Genomic DNA, 27630 nt, shown 5'->3' with positions numbered 1-27630 from the left:
TATAGATTCATGCATTATACAAATACAACAATAAAAGGCTGCCAGCTAAAAAGGAAGTACAAACTACAAAGTATAACATTACGTTAGTTCATACAATAATAACTTTATCTTTTTTTTTCTCAAAACATAATTTTGATTTCCTTATTTGAACTATTTAATCCATGTGTGAAAAGTTAATTTACAAACATACGTAATGCCCCCAAATAGATAAAGAGAGAATATGAAAACTAGTGAAGGACTGAAGGCAATATATATAAATATAATAATGTAGAATTATTATTAAAATTATGAATTAAATTAAAGAAAGATGTTAGTTTGGAAATTGAAAAGGAGGGTGGGAATAGGAATAGGAATAGAAATAGTTATCACAGGCTGTTAGAGTGACCCCATGAGTGAGACTTGTTACGGAAACAGACAATCAGACTTCTCCATCTCTCTCTATCAGCAGCCCCTCCTTCCTCCGTCCCGTTTCTAAAACGTACATTCATTTATTTACTTCCTTTTCCCTTTTGGAGTAGTTCATCACATGCTCTTGCTTCCACCCTCCTTAGTATGGTCCCACCCCCACCATCAACCACCCACGCGCTCCTCTTCCTTTTGCCCTTTTGCCTTTTTAAACTGTAAAAACTTATAGGCAGTTGTTTTTCTTTTTCTGTGAAATTATTTTAATAGTTAAGGATCACTAGACGATAATTTAGTTAAAAATATTAAATTATTTAATAATTTTTAATTAACAATATTATATGATTAGTAAATATTATTAATTTTATTAATATTTAGTTTGTAATAATTTATATCTATATTTATAGAATTTTACACACACAAAATATATAGTTTATATTTGTATTTACTAAAATTTATACACATGAATTAATATAATTTATATTTATATTATTTAAAATTACACAAATAAATTAATAAAATTTATTTATTAAAAATGATTTAGCGTTTATACTAGTCAAATGATGACTGCAAATATTAAAAATTAAATCCTTAAAAATTTTTTATATTTAATTATTAACTTTACATAAAAATAACTACAAGTAAATTTTTATTTTTTTAGGACGAATAAATTTATAAAGTAAGAAAATAAAAATTTAATTTAGTTGTTCTTAAATTGTTTGATAAGACATATGGATTAGGTAAAAATTTATTTGATTTGTGATTTTATTTTGGTGAATATTAATATAAAAGTAATAATTAAAAATTATTAGATAATTTAATATGTTTGATTAAAATATTTAATATAATATATATTACTATTTGTTTAATTATTTTGTTGGTCCTATAATTTTGTAAAATTTTTAATTGAGTTTTTATATTTTTTTTAATTGAGTTCGTGTACTAATTTTTTTTTAATTAAGTCATTTTTAACAGTAATTAGCTTAATTTTACAGGGATCTAACTAAAAAAAAATTGGTGTAGAAATTCAAATAAAAGAAAAAAAAATGTAGAGACCCAATTAAAAAAAATTAGTACAAAAACTCAATTAAAAAAAATATAGAGATCTAATTAAAAATTTTGTAAAATTATAAGGATCAACAGTAATTAAACCATTCTTACATAATAATATTTGCATGTGTGTAATAATTTTTTATTTTTTATTTATTTTAGTATTTTGTAAAAGAAAATCTCATTTTAGAAAATCCAAATCTGAAAGGCTCCCTCTCCTTTATAGATTAGATTGGCTATCTGTCACGTGATGAGTCTCAATCTCATACATATATGACACCAAAAATGTTAATATCTAGTTAAACACCAATTAGATTAAATTGCAGATCTCACGATCTGAGTCCCTTATTCATTCTCTTGATCCTTTAAGTTTACTATGTCTAAATAACACCCATTACTCATTTAACTTAATTTGGAAATGTGCACTTGAGACCAATTTCGAAGTAGAGACACGTGTGCAAGAATGAATGTTTGGGTATAAACATTTTGAATTTTGAATTAAGGATGTTTAAACATGTGCTTATCAAGTAGGACATTGTATATTCAAATGCAATTAATTTAATTAATTAAGTATGTATGTATGTATGTATGTATGTATGTATGTTAAAGAATAGAGAAAGAAGGGGGAAAAGTGTGATAGGATAGGATTGGGAATTGAAGAGATATATCCGTACGAGTTCATATCATTAGATGCCGCGGGTGCGATGCTCGTGCACCTGACTTGTCAAACCCATCAACAAATTGAATCAATCCCTCATTTCCACTTTCCACCCTGTGCCATGTGGGCCCTTCTTACTAACTTCCAATTATATTTATACATACATACGTATTTCATACATGGGCATTTTTTCTCTTTACTTTAACCAACTCCACCTTCTTATGAGAATGTTATATTATCAGCCTAAGATGATAATAATTTTCACATTAACCAGTATATAATAATAATAATTGGTATTGTATGTATGTATGTATGTATGTATTTGTGTTAGTTGGTATGATTGTTGAGTGAAGAGAGTACAGTGTTTGTGTGCAGTCTGCTGGCACACGCTTGGGGGGTGGATCCACTCCTCACAGTCACACACAGATTCTTCATTATTCACTTCCAAAAAATCACATCAATTTTGCAGACTCCTATTTACTTCCAAATGAAATAAAAAAAAAAAATCCCTCTACTATCTATCTCAATCTCAGTCTCATCACTGCTTTGCACTTTGGCCTATTAGGTGACTTTGCCCCTTCTCCTACCTTCTGCATACTCCCTTATCATTAATTAATTTCATCAAGAACTACTATATCATTACTTTGAATGCATGGATATTGGAAAGATATCAAGCAGGTGTTTCAGTTATTTTAACCGTTAATTTTAATTAATATATATTATATATATTTTTTATAATTTAGATTAATGGTTAAAAGCACTGAAATACCGATATTGTTGATATATCTAAAATTCTTTTTAAAATTTGTTTTACAATTATTAATTCATGAAAAAGTTTAAGGACTCAGCATTTTTATTAAAATATAATCAATATTTAATTATAAAAAATATAATTTTATATTATTAAATATTATATTAATAATAATAATAATAATAATAATAATTAATAATTATAAATTATAAAATATACTGTCCCTAACTGCCACTACTGTTAATTCATTCTCCCATATCGTGCATATGTGGTGATGATGCTTTTCGTTTAGATGCTCATAACTCGAAATTTGCAGTTTTCTTTTCTCTTCTTCCTTTTTGTAGTCTTTTATGGCCTCGGATCTAACTAATATAATTGAATTCCTGGATTATAGTCATGCAAATGTATCTCTCTCACACACAAACTCTCTCTCTGTGGAATTTGAATAGTGAATACCACTCTTTTATTTATTTCACTTCATATAATATATATATATATATATATATATATATATATATATATATATATATATATATATAATTTTTTTACATGATATATTTGCATTATTAAAATAAAAGTGCTATTTTTCATTCCATATATATACTTTTTATCACTCAATTTTAGAAAAAAAATTTAAAATTTTTTTAATTTTGTTCCGAGAATTTAAAATATATTTCAATCATACTTTTAGGAGGTTAATACTATTAATAAATATATTAATGTGACAATTATATGCTAATGCATCATTATCGTATAGTAACTCTAGACTAAATAGTAAATTTTTTTCTTTAACATTTATATTTACTTCAATTCTATTCTTAACGGTTGGTTTTAATTTTACTCTAAAATTTTGATCAATATATTTGAATTATATATATACACATACACTAGGTATGTATGAAGAATATATAAGGTGATAATTTTATACTAATGTGTGATTGGTATTTGGAGTTAAACTCTAAAATAGTTTTTAAGATTAGCGTCGTGTAATAAAATTGTTTTTGAGATTTTAATTACACTAATTATGTCTCTGAGATTGACAAAAGTGTACTACGTTAGTTTTTTACCCATTTTTCATTAACAACGTGATGATATGGCTTAATGACATGGGCTGTTAGTAACACGTGTCACTCTATGGTTTAATCACGTGTAATGGTATGATGATGGGATGACCAATGACACGTGACGACCAGTGCCACGTGTCACAATGCTATCTGGCCACGTATCTGTTTGTGTCACGTGTCACAAGAGTATTCGTTCACATGTCGTCCATTATATCATCATTGTAGATGTAATAAATTAGTTACTCGCTTTGCATTAAACTACTCATTTTAATCTCTAAAATTGAATGTCATATACCAAATTAGTTCATTCTCCAGTTTTTTTCTCATATTTTTTAAATTTAAAAATTTCAATATCTTGTATCCACTAATTTCAATTCTATTTTTTCATATATTGTTTAAATATAAGTGATTTCATAAAAAATTTTAAGATTTTAGTTTTAATTATATAATTTTTTTTATAATAATTTAACATTGATAAATTTTATAATATATAAGTATGTTATTATAAAAAAATTATATGATTGATTAGACATATTTTTCATCAAAAAACATGTATTATTAACAAGAAATCAATAATTAAATTTTTTTATTTTTATAAAATACACGTTTTTGTTGTATGTAAATGGATTAGATTGAAGGCACTTCAATCACCCTCACTACCATCTCCTACCTCTTCAGTCCAGACAAAAGAGGTCAGAGATGGTAGTGAGGGTATTTGAAATGCCTTCACATCAACTCTAATAGTGTGTTTGTTTGAGGTGAAAATAGGAGGAAGGAAAAGGGATGAAAAAAATAGGAAGAAAAATAGTTATTTTTCCTTGTTTGGTTGAGGAGAGAAATGAGAGAGGAAGGAAAATAGATGAAAAAATATTGGTGGGACCACCAATCTTTTTTTCCTCCAATAATGGAAAAAAAATAAAGAGAAAAGTAAATATCTTTCTATACTTTCAATATTATCCCTTTATTTTTTTTATATCATTTATAATATAAGGATAAAATTGTCTTTTTATAACATTTTTTTCTTCTTATTTTCCTTTCATCCAAACACATCTAAAGAAAATAAAAATCCACTCAATTTCTTTTCTTTCCTTTCTATTTTCTTCTTCTCTATTTCTTTCCTTCTAACCAAACATAGCCTAAGACAGTGGTTAGGGATATCCGCAAGAGAATTTTTTTTATAAAAGTACTTGTATTTGAATAACATGTAAAAAAAATAGAATTGAAATTAATGCATTCAAAGATATTGAGAATTTTGAATATATAGAAAAAAACTGGTGAAAGAACTAGTTTGGTGCACAACATTTAATTTTAGGGACTAAAATGAGTTACTTAATGTGAAGTGATGAACTAATTTGGTACATCTACAATGATAACATAATGGATGACACGCAAACGAATACTGTTGCGACACGTGGTCAAATATGATTGTGACATGTAGTATAGTTGTAGAGCTATCCACATCAGCTTACCATGTTACTGGTCACCACATTATCATATCATTATACGTGGACAAATCATGGATTGCCACATGTTATTAACAGCCCACGTCATTAAGTCATGTCATCACGTTGTTAATGAAAAATGGGTTAGAGACTAACATAGTACACTTTTATCAATGTCAAGAACGTAATTGGTATAATTAAAATCTCAAAGATGATTTTAGTACAGGACTATAATCTTAAAAACCATTTTGGGATTTAACTCTTGGTACGTGAGTATCTGCATTAACGGTGTTAACATGGAAGCATATAGAGTAGTAGATGCATGTATGTATATATCTAGAAAGAGATGATGAGAAACGCAACAGATTAGAGATAGATATATATGGACCCCTTTAGCATGGTATAGAAAGGGAGAAGGTACAGGTTAATGACGAAAGGGAATTAGATGAATAGTGTAAGAATAGAGACATTGCATATATATAGTACCCCCTGCTGAATGATTTCTCTGGCCCTCTTCAGCCCTGAGCTATAACATCAAACTAAGCATCTTTTACATATAATCCAATATGCCAACCAACTTACTTCAAACACATACACTAATCACCTTTAAACTTCTCCTGTACCCCTTGCCCCTCCCTAATTGTCTTCTACTCTTCTCTCCTGAATTGACCTTACATTCTTCAACCCTGTCTCTGCCTCCTCTTCTACATGTGCAATTCCCTTCTTACTCCTTCTTCAACTTTCATCTTATTATTAACATCATCACTTCCAGACAATTCGCATTTCATTCTTTTACTTCATCTACTAATCATATTATTCTCTCTAGCAGTATAATTATACTGGTAAAATTAAAGTAACGTTTTCTATTATTTAATTATATTTTAATTTAAAATATAAAAAAACATTACTTTAAATTTAAAAATATTTTTATCATTATAATATTATTAATTGTTGTGAATGATGTTATGTATGAAGAATTTGAATATATAAAATAGAGAGAAAAGTGGAGGTAGAGGAATCTGAAAAGCGAATTAAAGCAAGAACAGGAAGTGTGTTGGAGTGATCTGAGGTGAGCAGTGGCGTGGAGGAAGGAATTGAAATGAAAATTTGAAGGCTAGGTAACAGGTTTGTCCCCCAGTTTGAGTGTGAAGTGTGAACCCTAAAAGCCTAAGAAGTCTCTCAATCTCTTTCACCCTAAGTAGCTTTATTTTTGTCTCTGTGAGAGTGAGATAAGGGTTTCAGCTTTCATGGTTCCATGAAATTAACAACAGGACAAGACCCTCCCCGGCCCGACCAGACCATGCATGTCCCCAGTCCCCACTACTTCTAATATTATATATATAATCAACTCCTTCATTCATTCATTCAATAATTATTATTATATATGATCTCATCTCATATGGAGACCTGTATAATTGAGCCTATGGCAGGCCCCCCCCGCTGCTGCCAACTCTTCTCCATATTAATCATGACTGCAACTCATCGAATGTCTCTCTTTCTGTGTTTTTTTTTTTTTTGTTAATATTACTCTAATTTTTTTAAAATTATTTTGTTTACCTTAAATTTTAAAATTAACAACTAAATAAAAAAAATTAATTTCGAAATTTCCGGTTTAATATAAGCTTAGCATTAGCAACCGAAACCCTAATAATAATTGCAAGGGATTTTGATGGAATATAATATATATAGGTAGCTAGGCCCAGTGGGCAAACACGCACAACACACTTGTGATTATAAAATTAGGAAATGCAATGATTTGTCTGATTTAATTTGAAGCTCGTCGCTGCACGAGTAGTGCACGTGTGAATAGATATAAATAATGTTATCTTGTTGATCGATCTTCCAAAGATATTGGCATAAAGAAGAATGAAATAAAGCCTTGTTTTGGGGGGAAGTTACAGAATACGTAGGGATACGGTAGGAATACGTAGATGTAATTGTGCGGGCGTGTGGAAGAATTGATTGTAGGGCCATGGGAAGGGAAGGGAGTAAGAAAGTGACACCTAATAAGAACGATGGAGATTGGAATTTGAAGTGAAAGATGGGACTTTGAAACATTGTCAACTTGCTAGTAGTGCCTTCAGTGCTCTATCTCTCTATGCCTCTACACTCATTCATCATCCATCTTCCCTTTCTATTTTTGAATTTCGATCAAAATTTATTAATAAATAAATAAATTAGTGGCAATGTCCGATCGATGCTGCTGCTTGCCAGCAAAAAACACTGAGACATGTAGCCGGCAGTGAGTGCAGAAGGCAGCAATAATGGCGAGGCACAATCAAGAACAATATGAAAACTCATGGCTTAATATTAACTTCAATATTCATACTGAAATTATGAACATACATGAGATATATATATATATGTGGGGTCAATATATAATTATATATAACCTAGCTATACTACAACGAGCAGCAGCAAGGAAGCTGTCACTAGCTTCAATTCATACACTATTATTGCTCTTGTATCTCCATTTAAGGGACAACCACTACTACTCACAAATTTTCAACTTATCAAGTAATTCAAACTTTTAATACTAATTCAAAACTATTTATTTCTTTACTTACTTATTATTTTTATTAGTATTTTCATATTTACTATTTTATTGACTGTTATTTATTAACAAATTTGATTCCCTAACAAAACCCTTGAAAATATAAAGAAAAACACAAGATTCTTACCATTTTATTTTAATTTGTAAACTTATCAAATAGTTTATAGTGATTTTGTTTAGTTTTTCATTGGTTTTGATTCATTTTATAAATTAAATACAACCTTATGTATTAAATAGTTTGTTTAATTAGTATAATCTACTAAAATAGGTAACTGAGATACAATTATATTAAGTATATATTAAAATTAATTAACAAAATCAGCAACTATATACGTTTATAAATACAAACATTTAAAAATTGAAAAAACAATCTTACTCTCACTCATTCAATTTTAATTTTTGCATATTATCATTCTTCTCGTTTGATTTTTGCTATTTTTTCTCTTAAATAATCAATTTTAAATCAGATTCATAAGTATAAAAAGGATAGAGAGAGAAGGAGAGAGAGAAAGAAAAAGGGAGAGCAACTCAGTTCAATCCATAAAACTAACATAATCACCAAAAATATATTTTTTCAACAATATCGATTTATAACAATTCTCATAAATAAAATAAGATTAAGGAAAGCACCCCTACCTCAATTATTCGCAATCCACATAATTAAACGCATTAAATTCCTTTTCCCTTCAGCCTATCACAGCGGCAAATGCAACCACAGTTCCAAACCACTTTTGCTACAACCACAGCTATTCTAATTGCAACATGTAATAATAACTGAAACTCAATCAAATAGCAAATAGTGTCACAAAACCTTAGCCACGTATAACAGAACAACGACTAAAAGAGTTTCGGAGTAAGAACGACTCACTGTACCAACAAGGAGCTAAGTATAGCGAGCCGCAGCTCCAGCGGTTAACTCCGGCAAGCTCCAGCAGCGGCGGCTTCAACTAGCAGCGAAAAAATTCACTGTGACAACATCATCAAACATATACAACTTAAGCGACGATCCTTACAGTAACAAAGATTTCGACGGACAAGGAAAGAAATCTGAAACAAGGCTAAAGCTTACCAAAAAGATGGCGGCTCCGACACTCGGGAGAACAAAACCCGGCATAAATGAAGCAGAGCCAGAATTCAAACTGGAACGGGATGGGGTTTGGCAGCTGTAGGGGTGTCCTTTGGCGGTTGCAGTTGCAATTTTTCGAAAATTCTAGGTCTTACACCATCAAAATTTGCTACGGACATATTCTCAGATTTGCTAGACTCCCACACTATGTGATTCAAACAGAAATATTTTCTTTTTCCTAACTTTGACCAGGGCAAGCGGTGAAGAAATAGAAACGACCAGAGTGAGCGACAAAAAACTATAAACGACCAGTGTTAGCGGTGAGCCGTCTAAACTACGGCATAGTAACGACAAAATGACGATGAAATAAGTGAAAAAAAGAAGCGCGTGACGCATAAAATTATTAATTGATTTATATTAGACTTGTATACATGTAAAAATATATAAAAAAACAAAAAAAAATTCGCAACAAGTAAAAATTTAGATTCATAATTCTTAAATTACTTTTTATGGTCCTTTCTTTTAAAAAATCACATTTTTCAAAAATGCTATGTAAATTTTGAGCCCCATATATTCCTTTTCTTTGTTGCAGTTTTGTCCTTAAAATGCTTTGATTCAACTTTGTTTGACAAGTAATGTATTTATTAAATTAAATATGAAATAATTTGTGTTGAAAAAAGAAAGACACAAAAAATTACAATGTGATTGTAATACAAAACAGAAGTAATAAAGTAATTTTAAAAATTTATTTTGTGTTTAAAATTTTATTCAAATAACATATATCAGATCTAAATACTTGAGTATGTTAGTAAAAATAAAATTTTTTTAATTATACAAAGGTGTTATGCATATTTATATTGAGACTAATTTTTGTTATTAATTTTTTTACTAATAGACTTTTAATCTAAATTGTAAAAACTTCTTTACAATTCTTTGTACATCTACCACCAAATTTTTCTCAAAAAACTGGAGTTATATATATTTGTGTATATAGAAGTAAGAGAATAAAAATTTTTGGATGTCATTTTTACTCTTGTCATATATATGATATGAGATTTGTTATTAATTTTAAATTTTAATCTTATTTTATATTTAAGTCTTATTTTATTTTAAACATGAATCTTATTTTATTTCGAATTAAAATCTTATGAATCATATTATATCACAACTCAATTTAAAATATAATCAATTAAGATCTCATCTAAAATAAATTAAAATAACTAATTATTTTTTATTCTCATTTCATAAATTATTATTATTATTATTATTATTATTATTATTATTATTATTATTATTATTATATTTTTAGTACTATTAAAGAATATAATAATATTTTATTCTTGAATTAATATAATTATTTATTTGATCGAATCAAAATAATAATTAAATAAATTTTTAGCAAAAATTAGAATACTCGTTAGTATGTGATCCTAAATGTTCAATACTAATTAAGCAGGTAGTAAATTAGTCATATTAAATTTACTAATCAAGGTTGGTATCTAACAACACTCATCAATAACCCAATAGTATGAAGTAATTTTTACTAAAAATTTGAGAAGAATAAAGTATAATTCCTTCTATCTTTTCAACTCTTAGTTATGGTTTAATTGTCAAACTCTAACTTGTTACCGCTGTTATAATGAATTCCGAATGACTTAAGAAACTCATTTCTTTATTCATTCAATATCTTTGGTAAATGTTTTATTTATCACCGTGTTTATAATCATAAAACTCAAACTCTTTATCAAGAGTCGATAGATTTCATATTGACTAATTGTTAATTTTACAAATATTTAAATTATGCCAATGTCCATTTAACTAGTACCCTAAGATATTTGGTGTCTAAAAATAAAGTATAATAAATATATTATTAATTACCATGATAGTTGCAGGTAAAAAAGATTTTTTATTATCGTGTTCATCTAAGAATATGCTATTAAAAAATATGCGATAATTATAACTATTATGAATTTTCAGAGTGAGTTAATTCAATGATCATGTCTCTATATGTACTATATATATAATTTAATAAATGTGATTAATTAATTTTCATCTAATGAAAATCAATATATATATATATAATTTAATTAATTTTGATACACTAATAGTATAAAATATTTTACACAGTTGTACAATCACATCTATTTTTTAGATGATCATTCATGCGTTTAATATAAAAAGTAGCTATTTTTACTAATATAATATTATATAATTAAATACATGTATAAAACTGCTTTACACCGATAATATATATATATATATATATATATATATATATATATATATATATATATATATATATATATATATATATATGTGTGTGTGTGTGTGTGTGTTAATTATTAGTGTTCCTTTTAATGATTCTATAACTAGAAACTATTTGGATTAAATTTAAAAGATTTAATTAGGAATTTATTATATTAATCTTTTTGTTACGATATCTTTCAATCCGATAAATTAATGACTAATTTATTGCAGATTAAAATTATATTTAAGTCACTGATTAATAAATTACTGCATACATAAAATAAGATTCGAATCTCAATATTTATTTAAGCGAACTAATAAACTAATTATTAAACTAACCGATTTTATTGTACAACCTTTAGTTGAATAATAGAAAGAGACACATGCAGTGCAACTGCAAGAGGCACGCACGCATGAACAAAACGGTAAAAAGCCTCATTTCACATCCCAACATTGAACAAACAAACCCAACGAAGCCACTTGCTGTTCCGTACGCTAACGACCGGTGGACCTCACATTTCATGATTATCATTTAACAAGCAGCCCCCTCATCTTTTGTTGATTTAGTTTTTCACCCCCTCAGTTAATCAGAGTACTTAGGGTGTGAGCGGGGTGGGGGCCCATGGTGCCGCAACACACCACATGATCATGATGTGATGATAATATATCTTTATAATGTTATCTTGTCATATATTTAATATAAATAAATAATAATAATACAACTAACACATACAGTTGCCTACAGAACTTTATGCGTGTGTATGTCATGATGTCCGATGCCTATGGCTATCTATCCCACTCATTATTCATCATCTTCACAGTACATTTTATGGTCCTGCGTCTAGGATGGTCCGTAAATGTACGTACCATTCCATTTACAACAGATTATTATTATTATTATTATTTACTATTACATTATATATTATAATATCATATATTGCTATATGCACCTCTACAATTATCTCTCTCATTAATTATAATTCATCACAAACACTCAACATTAAACTACACTACTAGCTCTATATATTTATTTACAAGGGTTTTGACCACGGAAAACAGTCAATAAAAGACACATACACTAACATTTCAATCAAAATTTGGATCCCACCATTATTTGAAAAACTCTTCCAAAATAATAATATATATATTGTCTTGGTAAATGGTAATAATTGAATATGTTTAAAAAGATATTAGATAACCAAATTATTTTTTAACTAAATTCAACTAATTTTTTATGTATTTTTCATTTTTGTTCAACTGATTTCTATTATGTCAATAATTTATTGAATTAACTTAGTTAAACTCAAACTTAATTACAAAAACAATTTGATGATATATCATTAAGTACTTTTTAGTACTTCAATTCATCCGACATTTCCTTCAACTAGTCATGATAACTTGAATCGCAATCCACTTAATTAAACAAATGAAATATTTTTTATTTTTTATTTTTTTCCAACAGAGAAAGAGGAACAACTTAAACGGTAATTTTCACATTACAAACTGTAGCATTACTGAAATAAATAAACGTGGTCCAAAATGACAAGTAACTAGTGACTTGTTTTACCAGTGAATTGAATCAGTCAAAAGCGCAACTTAGCTTTTTGTCTTTGAAATCAAAGATTCTTTTCATTCAAGATTAGTTCATAGTAGCATCTAAGCACTGAAAAAGTCATAGCATCTATCATGGAATATACTTCCATTCAGTTTTTATTAATAACATTTAGTTTTATTAGGAAAAAAAACTATATAGAAAATTAAATTCTAAATCTTTTTGGATATAACAACTTAACAAGATGTGTTATTTGTACATAGAGCAATGGTGTTTGCACGGTATACGTACTTTTTTTACAATTTTTTTATAATATAAAAAGTAAGTTTTTATATATATTCTTTTATTTTTTATTGGTACATATAATAAAATGTGTATAAAAGAAAATTACTTGAATAGTATATACAACATTTTTTCTGTACATATATACATGAAAGACACTTTAAATAAATACTTTATTCAAGTTAGATAGATATTAAGATTATACCACAAAATTTTGAAATAGATAAAATAATTATTACAATATTAATTTACTAAATAACAATATAAAATAGAAAATAGAACTTAAAAAATAAAAAAGGATGCATACAAAATTTTAAAATTATAGATAAATTATAATGATAACGATATTACTATTATTTTTCTACCACTCCCTTAAAACTAATTGTAGTCATGTAAATTAGAGATTTAGCTTATTTAAATCCATAATTGTTGCAAAATCCAATATTTAATTGCAGCCCTATATTTCAACGAATTTTTGAATATTTTATACGAATTCTAGTATCTAACTAGATCCTTCACTCGTCCACTTCATGTTTACTCAATTTGAATATTATAGCTTTTAGATGCTTATAAATTGTGTCATGGATAATTAGGTAAAAATTAAAGGGAGATATATAATGTTATATCCTCTGTTATATGTGAATTAATGATCTACCATAAATTAATATTTAATTTTTACTTCTCATTCCTTTACTTAATCATTTCATGGTTAATTGCTTGCTAGTTCAGTAAACTAAACTAATGTGGAAACAAAGAATGAAATGTTTCCACTTAGAGGCAAGTTTGATACTAATAGAGAAAGGTTAAAAAAAATTAATAATAATTGCAATAAGATATAATAAAGTGCGAAAATTAATTGTGAAGGGTATTAAAGAATACAGATGAAGCAGACAGACTTTAGACATATTAATATTTTGTTAGAACTGTAGTGGCAAAAATGCAGATGAAAGTGGGCACATATTTTCTTTGATTTTGAGGCAAGATTTGGCAATAAAAATTGAAGCAGTTAGTGGTATGGTACATCTTGATCTGTGTATGTAGCTAGTTGTAGATGTGTAGCACACAGTGGATAGCTCCCGGATATAATACTCATATAAGTAGAAAGAATAGAAAGGCACTTTATATGGAAACAATCTTCAACTCTACTACTTCTTTTTATCCCTTTCCTATAATTAGGACTTTGAAATTTTGCACAATATATAGATATGGGCACCCTCATCACATGGATGGCGCCAATTCCACCTTAGTCTCAATAATCATAACCATATAATTAATTACAATAAATCATCATCATAATTCAATTCTAACACTCCTTATAAGAATAATCCAGCCCACCTCTAACAAGTTTTTTTTGTTTATTATGTCTCACACAGAATTTTCTAACTTGATAAGTTAAGAATTAATTTATTATAAATTTAGATTTTATTTAAAATTTTATATGTATTAAAAAAATTAAAATTTTAATATTATTTACTTAATTGAATAAGTGATCGAAAATGATAAATTTATTGGTCACATAGTCTTCCTTTTATTAATATAAGTGTTTATGTAAACGGTGAAATTGACTTTATATAAAATTGATAATTAAGAACTGTTAAATTATTTGACTGATTTAACTTAATATTTGTTAAATTTTAGTTTAGCGAGGAATAACAATTTAGCTAACAAACATGAATTTAGATAGTATAAAAATGGATTAATATTACTAGAGATGAAAGCGATAGAAAGTAATAGACATAAACGAATAGGACGTATAGAAAGAAAGATTGGGGACCATAAACAACCCATACCTTTAAATCTAACAGAAAAAAAAAAAGAAAAAAAAAAGAGAGAGAGATCGTGGTCACATGGTGGCATGTGAGGGGAAGAATGGGGGAAGGTTTTATATAATTTTGTTAGAATAATAATGAATATGCAAGTAAGGAAAAAAGAAAGGGTGATTTGGGTGTGAATATAAATAATTACAGTTGATGGATTTGTCTGTTTTTGGGAAGATTATTGTTGGGTGAATGTGTTACTACCCATGTGACGTGTATGTATGTGATGGGTAAATTGAATGAAGAAGCAAGAAACGGTGAATGAATGAATGAAGCAGAACCCTACTTACTTAGTTACTTACTTACTTACTTACTTACTACATAGTGATGATGGATACTGCTGTTATCTCTGAAACCCAAAAAGCAAAGAATTTTCCACCACTCTCATCTCTCTATAAATTAAAGCTGCTTCTAGAGTGGTCCATGCTCTTCTCCTTTCTATACCAATGCTTCACTATTTCTTCTTCCTTCCTTCCTTCCTTCCTTCATTCATTCATTCATTCATTCATTCATTCATCAGATCTGAGTCCTGGTCATGCTTTTCCACAGCTTTCTTGAACTTCTTGTATGTGCATCCATCCATCTCAACTTCTTCTAAGTAAGTATGTAATTACAGTCTTATCCCTACAACTAAGCAAGAAGCTCAAGAAAGCTGTGGGAGAATATGGCAATTTCAGGCCTTTCTTGTATTTCTCTACTCTGATTCTCTCAACATCGGTAAGTGCTATTACCCTACACCTTATTATATAGAGTCATCATATGCTGCTTTATGGTTGTGTATGTAATTAGATCCAACCAAATCAAATTGTTGCATTACATTATATTGTTTCATCTCTGTTTTGTTTTAAGGAAATATATAAAGAAAGAAAGAAAGAAAAGGTTCCCTGTCTCCTCTGATCTGATTTCAGTGGTAGGTTCAACTTTCTCTCTACCTGTTAGATTATTAGGATATGATGATGAACAATGTTGTTCAAGTTTAATTGGAGGCATCCATGCAAGAAATTAAAGTAACAATGAATTAGATGAAGAGATAGAGAAATGATTGAAAGTAATAATAAAAAATAATAATGAAGTTTGGTGCAGATGAGAGAAGATTCCTCACCTTTCCTTTTGATCATTAATGATGATAGTTGTTGGCGTTGCCCTTTTGGTTTAGTGAATCCACATATCCCCCCTTCCTCCCTCCTACATTTCTGTGAAAAAGGTTAACCTTTGTCACTACATGACATCATTTTTTTAACCACTCCTCTTTCTTCATTTCTTCTTCTCTCTCTCCTGACACCATTTCATTTTTAACCTCTCTCTGCCATGCTGTCTCTTGAAAGCAATGTTGGTGCTGAAATCTTGGGTAATTTATGATACTACCATTCCATTGCTCTATCTATGTATCTCTTCTTCACCTGTCACTAGGTTTTCAACCGTATTACAGTTTCTGAACACACACACACACACAAATTTATTACCAGAATTTTCTTGCTTCTTCTTCTTCTTCCTTCTCATTATATATATATAATATTGCACATGTCATAAGGGAAAGGAAGGGCCCTAGGTGGCTAGTTAGGATTATATTAGAGAAGAAGGGAAGGAAAAAGAGAAAAAGAGAGAGAGAAAGAGATAAGCTTTACCAAATTGAAGGGCATAAAGTTAAGATACATTATTATGAAGATTTAGCCAAAGAGAATGCAACAAGTTGTACAGAGAGGAGTAGGACCACCAAAGATATATCAGATTAAATCAATCTGCCACAAGACACAGTGGCATGGCATGGCATGCCACTTCAATTCTGATCTCATCTCTCGTCTATGTATCTGCATCTGCATCTGCATCTTTCTTTTTTTATCAGAATTATATCATTAGCATATTGATTTCAAGAGATTCTGTCTTGCTCCTACTATTTATATATATCTATATAATTAAACTCTAAATTATTATATTATATTATATATATATATTATGCACCTAGCTACCTTTTCAGGGAAATAGTGGAAAAATAAAGAATCAACACTTTGAGCAACGGGCACACGAAACCCATGAAGCAGCTTTGTGAATTGTGACACGACATCGTATGAGTTACCAGAGATTCAGCTGTAAGTAACTGATCATGGATGCTTGGTGATTGGTGACCTGAACCCTTCAATGACACTCATGAAAAGATGAAACTGAATCATCAGACAATTTTCCTAGTACGGAATTATTCTTGCTTTCAAACTTTAACACCACTGTTCAACTTTTTTACAAAAAATCAAAATGTAAAATATAAAATAAAACCAGAAAATTCTCGTGCTATAGTTCATTTACTTATGTTTTCTGCTAAACAGGAACGTGTCAGCTGCGCCATGCAGTGTAAAACTACCTGCTCGTTCTTTTTATCCATTTTTAAATACTTTAACCTAATATATAATTCTTCACTTCACTTGATAAATATTAATTACTATTATTATTATTATTATTATCGAAATATTTTAAATGGGTCTTGTAGCTTTAAAGAGCTTCCCTACCACACCCACCTTAACAAATATATAAATGGGAATGTTCGGATTCAAGCATCTAAGGAAAAGTGAAAATGGTTTTTGCTTCGTTTTATGTTTAATTAACACATGATGATTTGTCGTCTACTTGAATTAAAAAGACACATTGTGAGGCACAAACAAAGGAGTACCTCACAATTATTCACGGAATTGAGTCATCAAAATTGTTTGCTTAGGGTGTAATTAACATATATTATTATTTGTTATAAAAAAAGAGCATCTATCACGGTTCAAGATTTGAAATAGATATTGGATCCTCACTGGAATATGACCATCATGTTGGGAAAGAGATAAGAGCAAATTTGTTTATACACAGACCCACCATATATAAAAGATTATGAGACATAATAATTCCGTTTAACTTTATCTCTGTCTTTATTTCTGTAAAGAAGCTACCTAGCTACCTCCTCTCTTTAATTTAACAATACGATAAAACGTTTTAGCAAAGGGCATTGCAAACTTTGATACAATATTACTTTACACATTGATGAAACTTATTCCTATTGTGAATTTCTCAAGCATCCAAGTCAATACCAACGTTGGTTTTTGCAAAAAGAAAAAAAAATAATAATTAATGTCCAAGTGCAACAGTAGGTAGCACCATTTCAAAATGCAATATTTGGAGCAAGCGTGCTTAGCTTGACCCACTTGAGTCCCTTTTATGAAGCCCTTATCGATTAATAAGCAGCACCACATACATAAACAAACAATTTTCCGTTCTTCATGGTGCTGGTCTGATCATCTCATGTATTCTATTGTGACTTGTGAGCCCTATCATTAACACTAATAAAAGGTTGATTTGATTGGTACATGATTCTTAATTGATTATTCTTCAAAAGTAGAAAAAGATAAAAATACCAATTGAGACAAGTAATTTTACTATATAGTAAAGATTGCTAAAAGAGAATTGTCTTGTATATCAGATCTAGGTGAGTTCAATTAAGAGGCACGCACATAAAACCAAACCTGTTAGGCATAGGATTAGTCTTTAAAGCATAATGTCGGCAGAATCCGTTGGAGTTGGCTGGCTATAATTTGTATATATTTACAGATTAGGTGCCCCGTGATAGATAGATAGATATAATTGAAGAAAATGAATGATATCATCATCATATATATATATATGAGGAGTAATGAAATGACAACAATAACACTACATGCCCACCATCAATGGTAGGGTATGCTATTGACGTAAGTAACTCAGTGATGAACCACCCATACAAAGAGGACGCCCCAATCAAAATAATAACTCCTTTTCCCCTTTCGCAAGTGAAAGTGCCAAAATAACAATAAATGGAAACTGTGTTGACCCATGATGCCAAATTAGAAATTGTACCCATCGACAAAGAACAATCATGGTGATCACATACATTACCGTACAATCTTCAATATATACATACATATATTATGCTCATTTTTAACCTGAGTTACCAAGAAACTATTTATATATATGGCTTATTCTTCATTCTCTTTTTCCTCGCTAAGGGGGTAGAAAATAAAGGACTAATTAAATATATATGGAAGGTAGGTAGTTGACTATAATTGCATAGATAAAAGCTACAAAACATTTACATACAATTAATAAATGAGGGAAACATGTAGACATGTTTGCATCTTCATTTCATAGAAGAATGCAATATTGGCTAGAATGAAGGGATACATAATAGCATCATATATGGGGACGGTGGATTAGAACTATAATAACTAATTAATTAACATTTTCTTTTTCTCTTTCTAGTTGGCTAGATCGATCTATGCCAATGTGATAAGCTAAAAAAGCTCATGAATTAAGGGGCTACGAAATTTTTGAAAAGCATTTAAAAATATATAGAAAGATGGTTGTAGCCACAAGACAAAAGTGGCACTGCTAAGACAGCAAGATCAAGAGGTTTGTCCATTAATTTATTGCCTCCCTGTCGTTTCTTTTCACCGATCTTCCCCTCTTTTGTATATCACGGAGCACAAGAAAATCTAACTTTTCCAGTTCAACCATTCTCCGAAGAAGGAAAAAAAAAATTACTGAAGTATAGATATAATATATAACATCAATACAATCACACAATTCACACCATGCATGATGGGTGAGCTAGCTAGAAGCACTTTTGTATAAAGTAATATAGAGGCTGAGGTTATTACAATAGTGAATAATACAAACAAGTAATAGATCCAAACAAAGGAGGAAAAAGCAGGACATGTTGCTGAATGCGTTTAAAATTAAAGCATTATATTTATGAAAGCCATTGAATAAGGAACAAATGAGAATATACATGTTAGATTAGTGGGTAACATGTAGGATTAGGATATTGATTTAGCAAGAGTAAAGTGGCATATTCATGACTTTTGCATTATATATCTTTAGAAGGAAAAAGAAAACTCATAATGCCCGTGAATGCACCATGACCATGTAAAGTTTTGATGGAGCTTGAAGCTCACCGTTTTGTCGGTTTAATTGTCAGATATTACAAACCAAAGGGAGAATAATAGACAGTGTAGGATGTTATTTATTTTGGGGATTGGTCACTTCTTCTTCAAGCCCATGCAAGCTAAGGTAGATGCTTTTTTACCGTTTCTAATTTCTAATGCTTTTTGAGGGATATTTCTCTCTGATTCAAAGCGATCCGATTCTCCTCGGCACAAAAATAATGAAAGAAATAGTACTTGGCAGGTGGTCTAAAACTCCACCATTTGTAGCAAATGGTTCTTGTCTCTAACTTGATTGGGAAAATAAAGAAAACCCTAGCTTCCACCACAGGCTGCTTCTTCTTCTGCATATAGTAGTAGATATAGCCTTTATTATTTCATTTCTTTTTGCTTCAATTCACCACCATAGGTTAATTTTTGTGTGCATCCTTATGGTTAATCTTTCCCATAAAAGCCTTCACCTAATAATCCCCCTCCCTCCTCTTGCTAGGGTCATCAACCAATGGGGCTTAAAAGCATTCATAAGTTGTTGGAGAGAGAGAGAGAGAGAGTGAGAGATAAAGGTAGCTACCTAAGGCATAATGGTCACTACACTCTCTCTGTGGTCCATTCCCTAACAATCTCTAACTGAAAATTGTTCCTTCTGGTTATTAGTCCCCCGTGCACCCAAAACAAAACAAGTGTTTTCTTTGTTCTGATTTAATTATTTGAAGATATTTATATACCCTTTTAATAACCACATACAGTATCTTGATCCAGCTTATTAGCTAAGATATATATATGAATCTGGATATACTCTCTTGATTTTTGTAAACTAATTAATTAATACTATATAAAAACGTTTATAATTGTTAATAAAATATATGGATGAGTAACAATTCAAGATAAAGATGGTGTTAAATTATACTCAGTTATGCTTGTCCTGCATCTGAAGGCTATAGAATATACATATTAAATAATAATTATTACTGAGGGGTACAAATATAAATACAGATAGATATATAATTAATGAAATGAGGGACATGTATGTTCTATACATAAATTGAAAATTTCTCAATGATGATGATGACGACCTTTAATTCCAATGTGAGTTGTAACTTTTTCCAGTAGTTTTAGGTTTACCAATTACATACACACATTCATTGAAAACAAGAGCAAAAAGACACCAAGATTAATTATATAATATTCAAAACTCATCAGACAAGATTAGCAAGTAGCAAGCCAAGACCACATAAAAATATCCTCATAAATAAATAAATAAATGTATATTCTGGATTCAAACAGCTACACTTACATGATATATATCACAAATGTTTATCATGTGCAAATTAACCAACCACCATACCATAATCTTCAAATAAAATTTCCCTGCTTAATTTATTAAATTAAAATTGCTGAAGATCTGCTGAAACGAGAGTTTCTAGTTTCTCACAGTAATTTCTGCTTCTATCAATATCATGAAAAAATTCCTTAAATTACGGATCGAACGAATACCTGTTAATTAGGCCATTTCCCTTGGTGAACCATCGTTGCCATCATCATCATCATCATTCGTTCTCTTCTGATAGCTGCATCTCAAAATTTTCGGATCAGATATATGTGAAATTAAAATTGCGAAAAAAGAAAAGAAGTAAATTATGTTATAAAAATGGAAAGCGGCGGTGAGAGTAGAATCCAGAGAGTGGAAGGTAATTTAGGCGTTTGACCCTATCTGTATCTTCCCACAGCTTTATTGAACCGCAACGCAAGAAGAAGAGTGCCATGGCATGCATGCAACAATTAGATGCAGTTCAAGAAAGCTGTGGAAGAATACAAAGAGGGCCATATCATATTATCATGCATATTCCCACACTCAACCATACCCCCCGCACGAGATTCACAAGATAATCAGAACCCTAAGAAAGCAAGATAAGAGAGAGAAAGAGAACAATGTAGGGGTAGGGAAGGAGAGACGTGGTATTTATAGCAGAATTTAGGGGTTTTATTGAAATTTCATCATTTTTATTTTTAATTCTTAATTCTTAATTTTCTTTTTTTTTTTTTTTTTACTTTACATCAATCCCTAGAAGAATATTGGGCCTAAGATTATACGGATTACTGAAGCACGCCCTTTTTTTTTCCCTCGAACCCTAATTAAAAAGCTGACTACGTTTGATCCCAGTTAGGGGATTAGGGATTAGACTGCTAAATTAATGAAACAAGTTTTACTTTTGTTTTTAATTGGTGTATAAAAGTGATTTAATATTTGTGCGGCTATGATGCACCTTTCCGGATCAAACGGTGGCGGTTACAATTTGTGGGGGGCACACCGTGGGGCCCACACTCAGATCTGTCTTCTTGTTCCAACGATGACTGTGCACTTCACGCGCTCCTCGTCAGCGTTTCCTTCACTCATCATCCAGCCAGCCAGCCGGCGAAATAAACAAAGGATAATCCCTCAATTATAGATGATCAATCATGATTCTCCATCAATAAACCACATTATCTAAAAAAAATAATTATCCACATTATTTTAACTTGGGTATATACTATATTATCTAACAGATATATGAGGTTTGTAAAAGATATTTTGACACTTAAATAACTTGTAAATCAATATTCGGTACTTGAATGAAATAAGAGTTTGAATAATATTATTCAAATCATTTAAAATGGGCTCGGTGGCTAGTTTATTTGTTTATTTTATTTATGTAAATTTTAAAAAATTTTATTTTATATTAATGAGAAATGTTTAAATAGAGTTTAAATTTGTAATTGATTATACATTTATTTGCAGAACTAAATATATTATGAAAAATAAAAAAATTATATTAGGTAAAAGAAGAATGGAAGAAATTAGGTGATGTACAGTTCTTAAGAAAGATGAAAACGTTATTTGTACCACTGCGTAGATGGCATAAGCAACATTTGGGGATATATCAGAGAGGATGAAGAGGTTTGAGGAAGAATTAAAGAAGGTGGATAATATGATTAGTAGTGAAAGGCATGATGGTACAATTTAGGCAAGGAGAAGGGCATTAGTGAGGTACTGTGAGAAGTGGTATGTGAGACAGGATGTTCACTGGAAGCAAATGTCCAGATCTCGGCATGCTAATGAGATGGATAGAAATATAAGATACTTTCATAATATTTCTTCAGCGAGAAGAAGAAATAACAGAATAGAGTCTTTGGTAATTCATAAGAAGTTAGTGAGGAATCAAGCAAGGATCAAAGTTGCGATTCGGCACTTTTATAAACGTCTGTATCATTAAGAAGCTTCTCCAAGAGTGAGCTTTAGGTATGGATTAGTTAATCGGCTAGAGAAGGAGGAAGCTGAAGCCTTAGAGGTATTACCATCAGTAGAGAAAGTGAAAGACTCGGTGTGGGACTGTGAATCTTTTAAGGCTCCAGGGAGTGATAGCTACAACATGAATTTCATAAAAAAGTGTTGGGTTGATATTAAAACGGAATTCACAGGTGCTGTGATGAGCTTTTTCGAGACAGAGAGATTACCAGTAGACTCTAACGTCACATGGATAGCATTGGCTCCGAAATTTGTTGGGGCTAAGGAGATAAAAGATCTTAAACCGATCAGTATGGTTGGGTGCGTCTATAAAGTTATCTCTAAACTGTTGACACGAAGAATGAGAAGTGTGATGCCAGGCTTAGTCGGGAAATCGTAGAGTGCCTTTGTGAAGGGGAGGAAGATACATGATGTGGCTTTAATTGCATGTGAAACTATGCAATGGTTGAAACTGAAAAAGAAGACGTCAGCGATTATCAAATTGGACTTCCAAAAGGCCTATGATAGAGTGAAATGGTGCTTTGTGGATACTGTGCTAGAGAAGATGGGCTTTGGTAGAACTTAAAGGGCAGGGATACGGGAGTGTATTAGATCTGCATCTATCTCGATTTTGGTAAACGGGTCACCATCAAAACCTTTTAAGACGGAGAGGGGCCTCCGTCAAGGCGACCCATTATCACCTTTTTTGTTTTTTCTGGTGGTGGATGTGCTTAACAGAATGATTGGAGAGGCAGTTAGGAACGACCGAATATCTCCACTCTTAGTTGGTAGAGATAATATAAAGTTATCACACTTACAATTTGCTGATGACACTATATTATTATGTCCGTCAGAGGAGGAGTCAGTGAGAAACTATTAGAGGCTTTTGAGGTGCTTTGAAATGATTTCTGGATTGAGCATTAACTTTGAGAAATCCAACTTAATACCAGTAAAATGCAACCATGAGTGGGTAAGACGAATGTGTCAGCTACTGGGTTGTCAGGAGACAGCCTTACCAGTGAGGTATTTTGGCATTAGTTTAGGAGCAAATCTGCGGCTGGTAAAAACCTGGAAGCCGGTTATCGATAAGATGGAATAAAAGCTCAGCTTGTGAAAAGCAAAGGTTCTAAGCAAGGCTGGGAAGCTGGTTCTCATTACGTCGGTAATCAATAGCTTGCCTGTTTACTACTTGAGTTTGTATAAGGTGCCGAATGCGGTTGCTCGAAGAATCATTTCTCTTCAGACGATATTCTTCTGGGGAAAGGAGGATGGACGGCCTGGAATGGCTCTGGTGAAGTGGGAGATGATCCAGACACCTAAGAAGTTAGGAGGTTTGGGGGTGGGTGATGCTGTAATTTGTAATGCGGCTTTACTGTTTAAATGGTGGTGGTGCTTCTCTAAGGAGGACTATCCCCTATGGAAGAAGATTGTATACTCTTGTAATAGTTTAAACCCAAATCACTTGCTGTCAACTCAAAAACTACCAAAAAGAGGAGGCCCATGGAGAGACATTTGTCAAGTGCAAATAAAGGAGCAACATGTAAGACAGAAAATGATTGATAGCCTTGCTATAGAAGTGGGGGGTGGTAGATTTACCAGATTTTGAGAGGATACCTGGCTCCAAGTGGGAAAGCTGAAAGACTCCTTTTCGAGACTCTTCTTGATTTTAAACCAAAAAGGATCAATAATTGGGGATTGTGGATTTTGGGATGAAATTGAGTAGGTCTGGCACTTCCAATGGAGGAGGAAACTATGTTAATGGGAGATAGATACTTTGGACCAGATGCTTCATGTCCTGCATTCTGTTAAATTGATAGCAGAAGTGCAAGATAGAGTAGTGTGAAAATTTGACAAGGAAGGCATTTATTCGATTAACTCATTTGTGCAGGTTTTGCAGGAAGATACTTTGGATGAGGAGCTTCTGAGATTCATATTCACAAAGAAAATTTGGAGAGTTTTAGTTCCACCTCGAGTCGAGTTGTTCACTTGGTTTGTCTGGTAGGCCGGCTCAACACAAAGGATCGGCTAAATAGGTTGGGAATATGACCACAAAATGATAATTTGTGCGTGTTGTGCAAGAAAGATGTTGAAAATATAAAACACTTATTTGTTACTTGTGAGTAGGGGTGGCAAGCGGGGAAGCCCGCCCCGCTAGAAGCCCGCCTCGCCCTGCCTAGTGAGGCGGTCCTAGAATCCTAGCCTGCCCCGCCTAACGGCGGGCTGGCGAGCCGGCGGTCTAAGCACGCCAAATAATCTCTTTTTTTTCTTTTTTTTTTACTTTAAACTATTAAATAATATATATAAAGGCATAAAAAAACTCTCATTTTTTACTTTTAACTATTATAATTTCTAAAAGTATATAAACAAATTATAATTTTTATATTCACAAACATTAAAGTCTTTATAATTATAAATATCTAATAAATATAATTATAAACCAAGTTTTCATCTAAAACATAATTATAAGTATTGTTCCCAAAGCAAAATAAACATAATTATAAATATGGTCTCTAAAACAAAATAAATATAATCCAAAATACTCAATTTTCATCTTCATTCTCTTGTAAGTTGGGTTGGAGGAAGTTGGATTTTGGTAAAAAAAATTGTAAAAATAAATATAAGCCAAAGTCCGCGGTTTAAGCGGTGCGGGTTAGGCGGGCTTTTACTATTTAGCGGTCCCAATTTTCCAGCCCAACCTGCCTTTTTTGGTGGGTTATGCGAGCTGGCTTGGCGGGTTTAGGCCTGTTTGCCACCCCTACTTGTGAGTACTCTTGGCAGGTATGATGTGCATGGATTGCAGGATTTGGTCAGGTGTGGATTGCCCCCGATACTTTGAAAGAACACTTTGAGAGTTGGAGATCAATGCCGATAAGAAAAGATAGACGCAAGTTTTGGCTAATCGGGTTCTTCTCAACTATATGGAACATTTGGTTATGACGGAATGATGTCATATTTTAGAGCAAGACTACAAAAGTCGTTGATTGTGTGGCTCAATCTTTCTCATGTGCTGCAGAGTGGTGTGATAAATAATCCATGTTGTTGATGGCTATGTCGAAGATGATATCAAAATTATTTTTTCTTTTTTTTTTTGCTGGTTTTGGTTTTCTTTGCTCCACTTTAGTATTGAGCTTTTTCATTAAAAAAATCATATTATTCAAAAAATACATTTTACAAGTTATATATGTTAACAAGTAAATAAAATTCGGGTAATTAAACCCTATTGTCATTTTTTTAAGTTACGAGTGAGACTCGAATATGCGATTTGTAGGTGAGAATAAAAAAAGCATGTCATTTGAACTATAACTCGTTGACAAACTTGTTATCATACTTAAATGTTGATAATCATAAAATATCATTTGAAGAAATATTCTAATTCATTATTTTAATTATTCTTCTACCTTCTAAATTAAAAATTTTGATTTTATATATATTACGTTTACTTCATTGAAATATTAAAAAAGACAGTACCATAAAAAACAGTATTAATACTTAATATAAACTGTGCCATGTTAAACATTCTAATTACGTATAAAATTTTCATAAACTTCTTTACATGACAAATACCTAATTATTTCATATACATGTTGAAGAAAATAATAAAAATTAAAACTAAAGAACCAAAACCTGGTCACCATATGAAAAACTTAGGAGTTAGGACGCAATATTTTAAGATCTTTTTTTGTTGAATAATATTTCAATATGTTATTGGATGGTGTAGCACTTTTCAATATTTGTTTGTGTAATTTTTTAATTCATTTTAGAAGAAGATATATTTCTTTATATTAATTTTTTAAAATTAGGAGTGAGATTTGAATTCAAAATTTCTATTTGAAAAAGAAAAAATTATACTATTTAAATTATAGCTCGTTGACATTTTTTTCGCATTACTTTATTACCATAAAACAACAAGTGTATTAACCCGTGCGTGATAGGATTAAAATTATAATTTTAAATTATTTTGTTAAGATTAATTTAAATTATAATAATTTAATTAATAAAAATAAAACATGTTATGTATTATTTATTTTTTCTTAAGCTAGTGTTAAATATATTAACTCGAAAATAGTTATTAATTGATTTTAGTAATTTACTTTCTTCAATAAATCAAACATATATACTCAATGTGACCATAAATAACTTAATAATACTTAGACCCACCAATAAATTTTTATATGTTGTTTTACTGTCAAATAAGAACATATCAAAATTAGCTCAAAATAAATAATAAATTATTAGAGAATTTTAATGCACAAAATTCTCTAATAAACAATAAATAATTTAAATCTACTAAAAAATAACTCAACACTTTTCTTTGATACCTGTAAAATATATACCTGAAATAATATTATATCAATATTAGTATACAGTTTTACAATAATCGACCGTATTTATTATACATGACTCTTTCTTAAAAGTTATTCTATACACGTGTGTAGTCAGAAGATAAATTACTGGACTTTATTTTATTTTTCTAAATTATTATAATTATGCATTATTCATTAAATGCTAATTGTAATATTGTAATATAATTATA

The 27630-nt window shown here is 30.4% G+C and overlaps 3 long non-coding RNA genes across 4 annotated transcripts; 1 reads left to right on the top strand and 2 right to left on the bottom strand.

The window, feature by feature from the left end:
• Window positions 1–15053: 15053 nt before the first annotated feature.
• LOC140174781 (uncharacterized) lies at window positions 15054–17171 on the top strand. Its single transcript, XR_011864455.1, has 3 exons — window positions 15054–15602; window positions 15735–15795; window positions 16861–17171. It is a non-coding gene; the product is annotated as an uncharacterized lncRNA (long non-coding RNA).
• Window positions 15624–16540, bottom strand: LOC140174783 (uncharacterized). Its single transcript, XR_011864456.1, has 2 exons — window positions 15988–16540; window positions 15624–15817 (listed from the first exon to the last, which is right to left on the bottom strand). It is a non-coding gene; the product is annotated as an uncharacterized lncRNA (long non-coding RNA).
• A 1756-nt stretch (window positions 17172–18927) lies between the features above and the next one.
• LOC140174779 (uncharacterized) lies at window positions 18928–21611 on the bottom strand. 2 transcript variants are annotated; one of them, XR_011864452.1, is made up of 2 exons: window positions 21329–21611; window positions 18928–19407 (listed from the first exon to the last, which is right to left on the bottom strand). It is a non-coding gene; the product is annotated as an uncharacterized lncRNA (long non-coding RNA). The 2 variants fall into 2 exon arrangements; XR_011864453.1 differs by having other exon boundaries at window positions 18928–19384; window positions 21329–21597.
• Window positions 21612–27630: the final 6019 nt, after the last annotated feature.

The sequence above is a fragment of the Arachis hypogaea genome, chromosome 1 (assembly GCF_003086295.3).
Source record: "Arachis hypogaea cultivar Tifrunner chromosome 1, arahy.Tifrunner.gnm2.J5K5, whole genome shotgun sequence".
NCBI classification, from domain to species: domain Eukaryota; kingdom Viridiplantae; phylum Streptophyta; class Magnoliopsida; order Fabales; family Fabaceae; genus Arachis; species Arachis hypogaea.
Note: the sequence above shows the minus strand (reverse complement) of the source record. Positions and strands in the feature narration are given on the sequence as shown.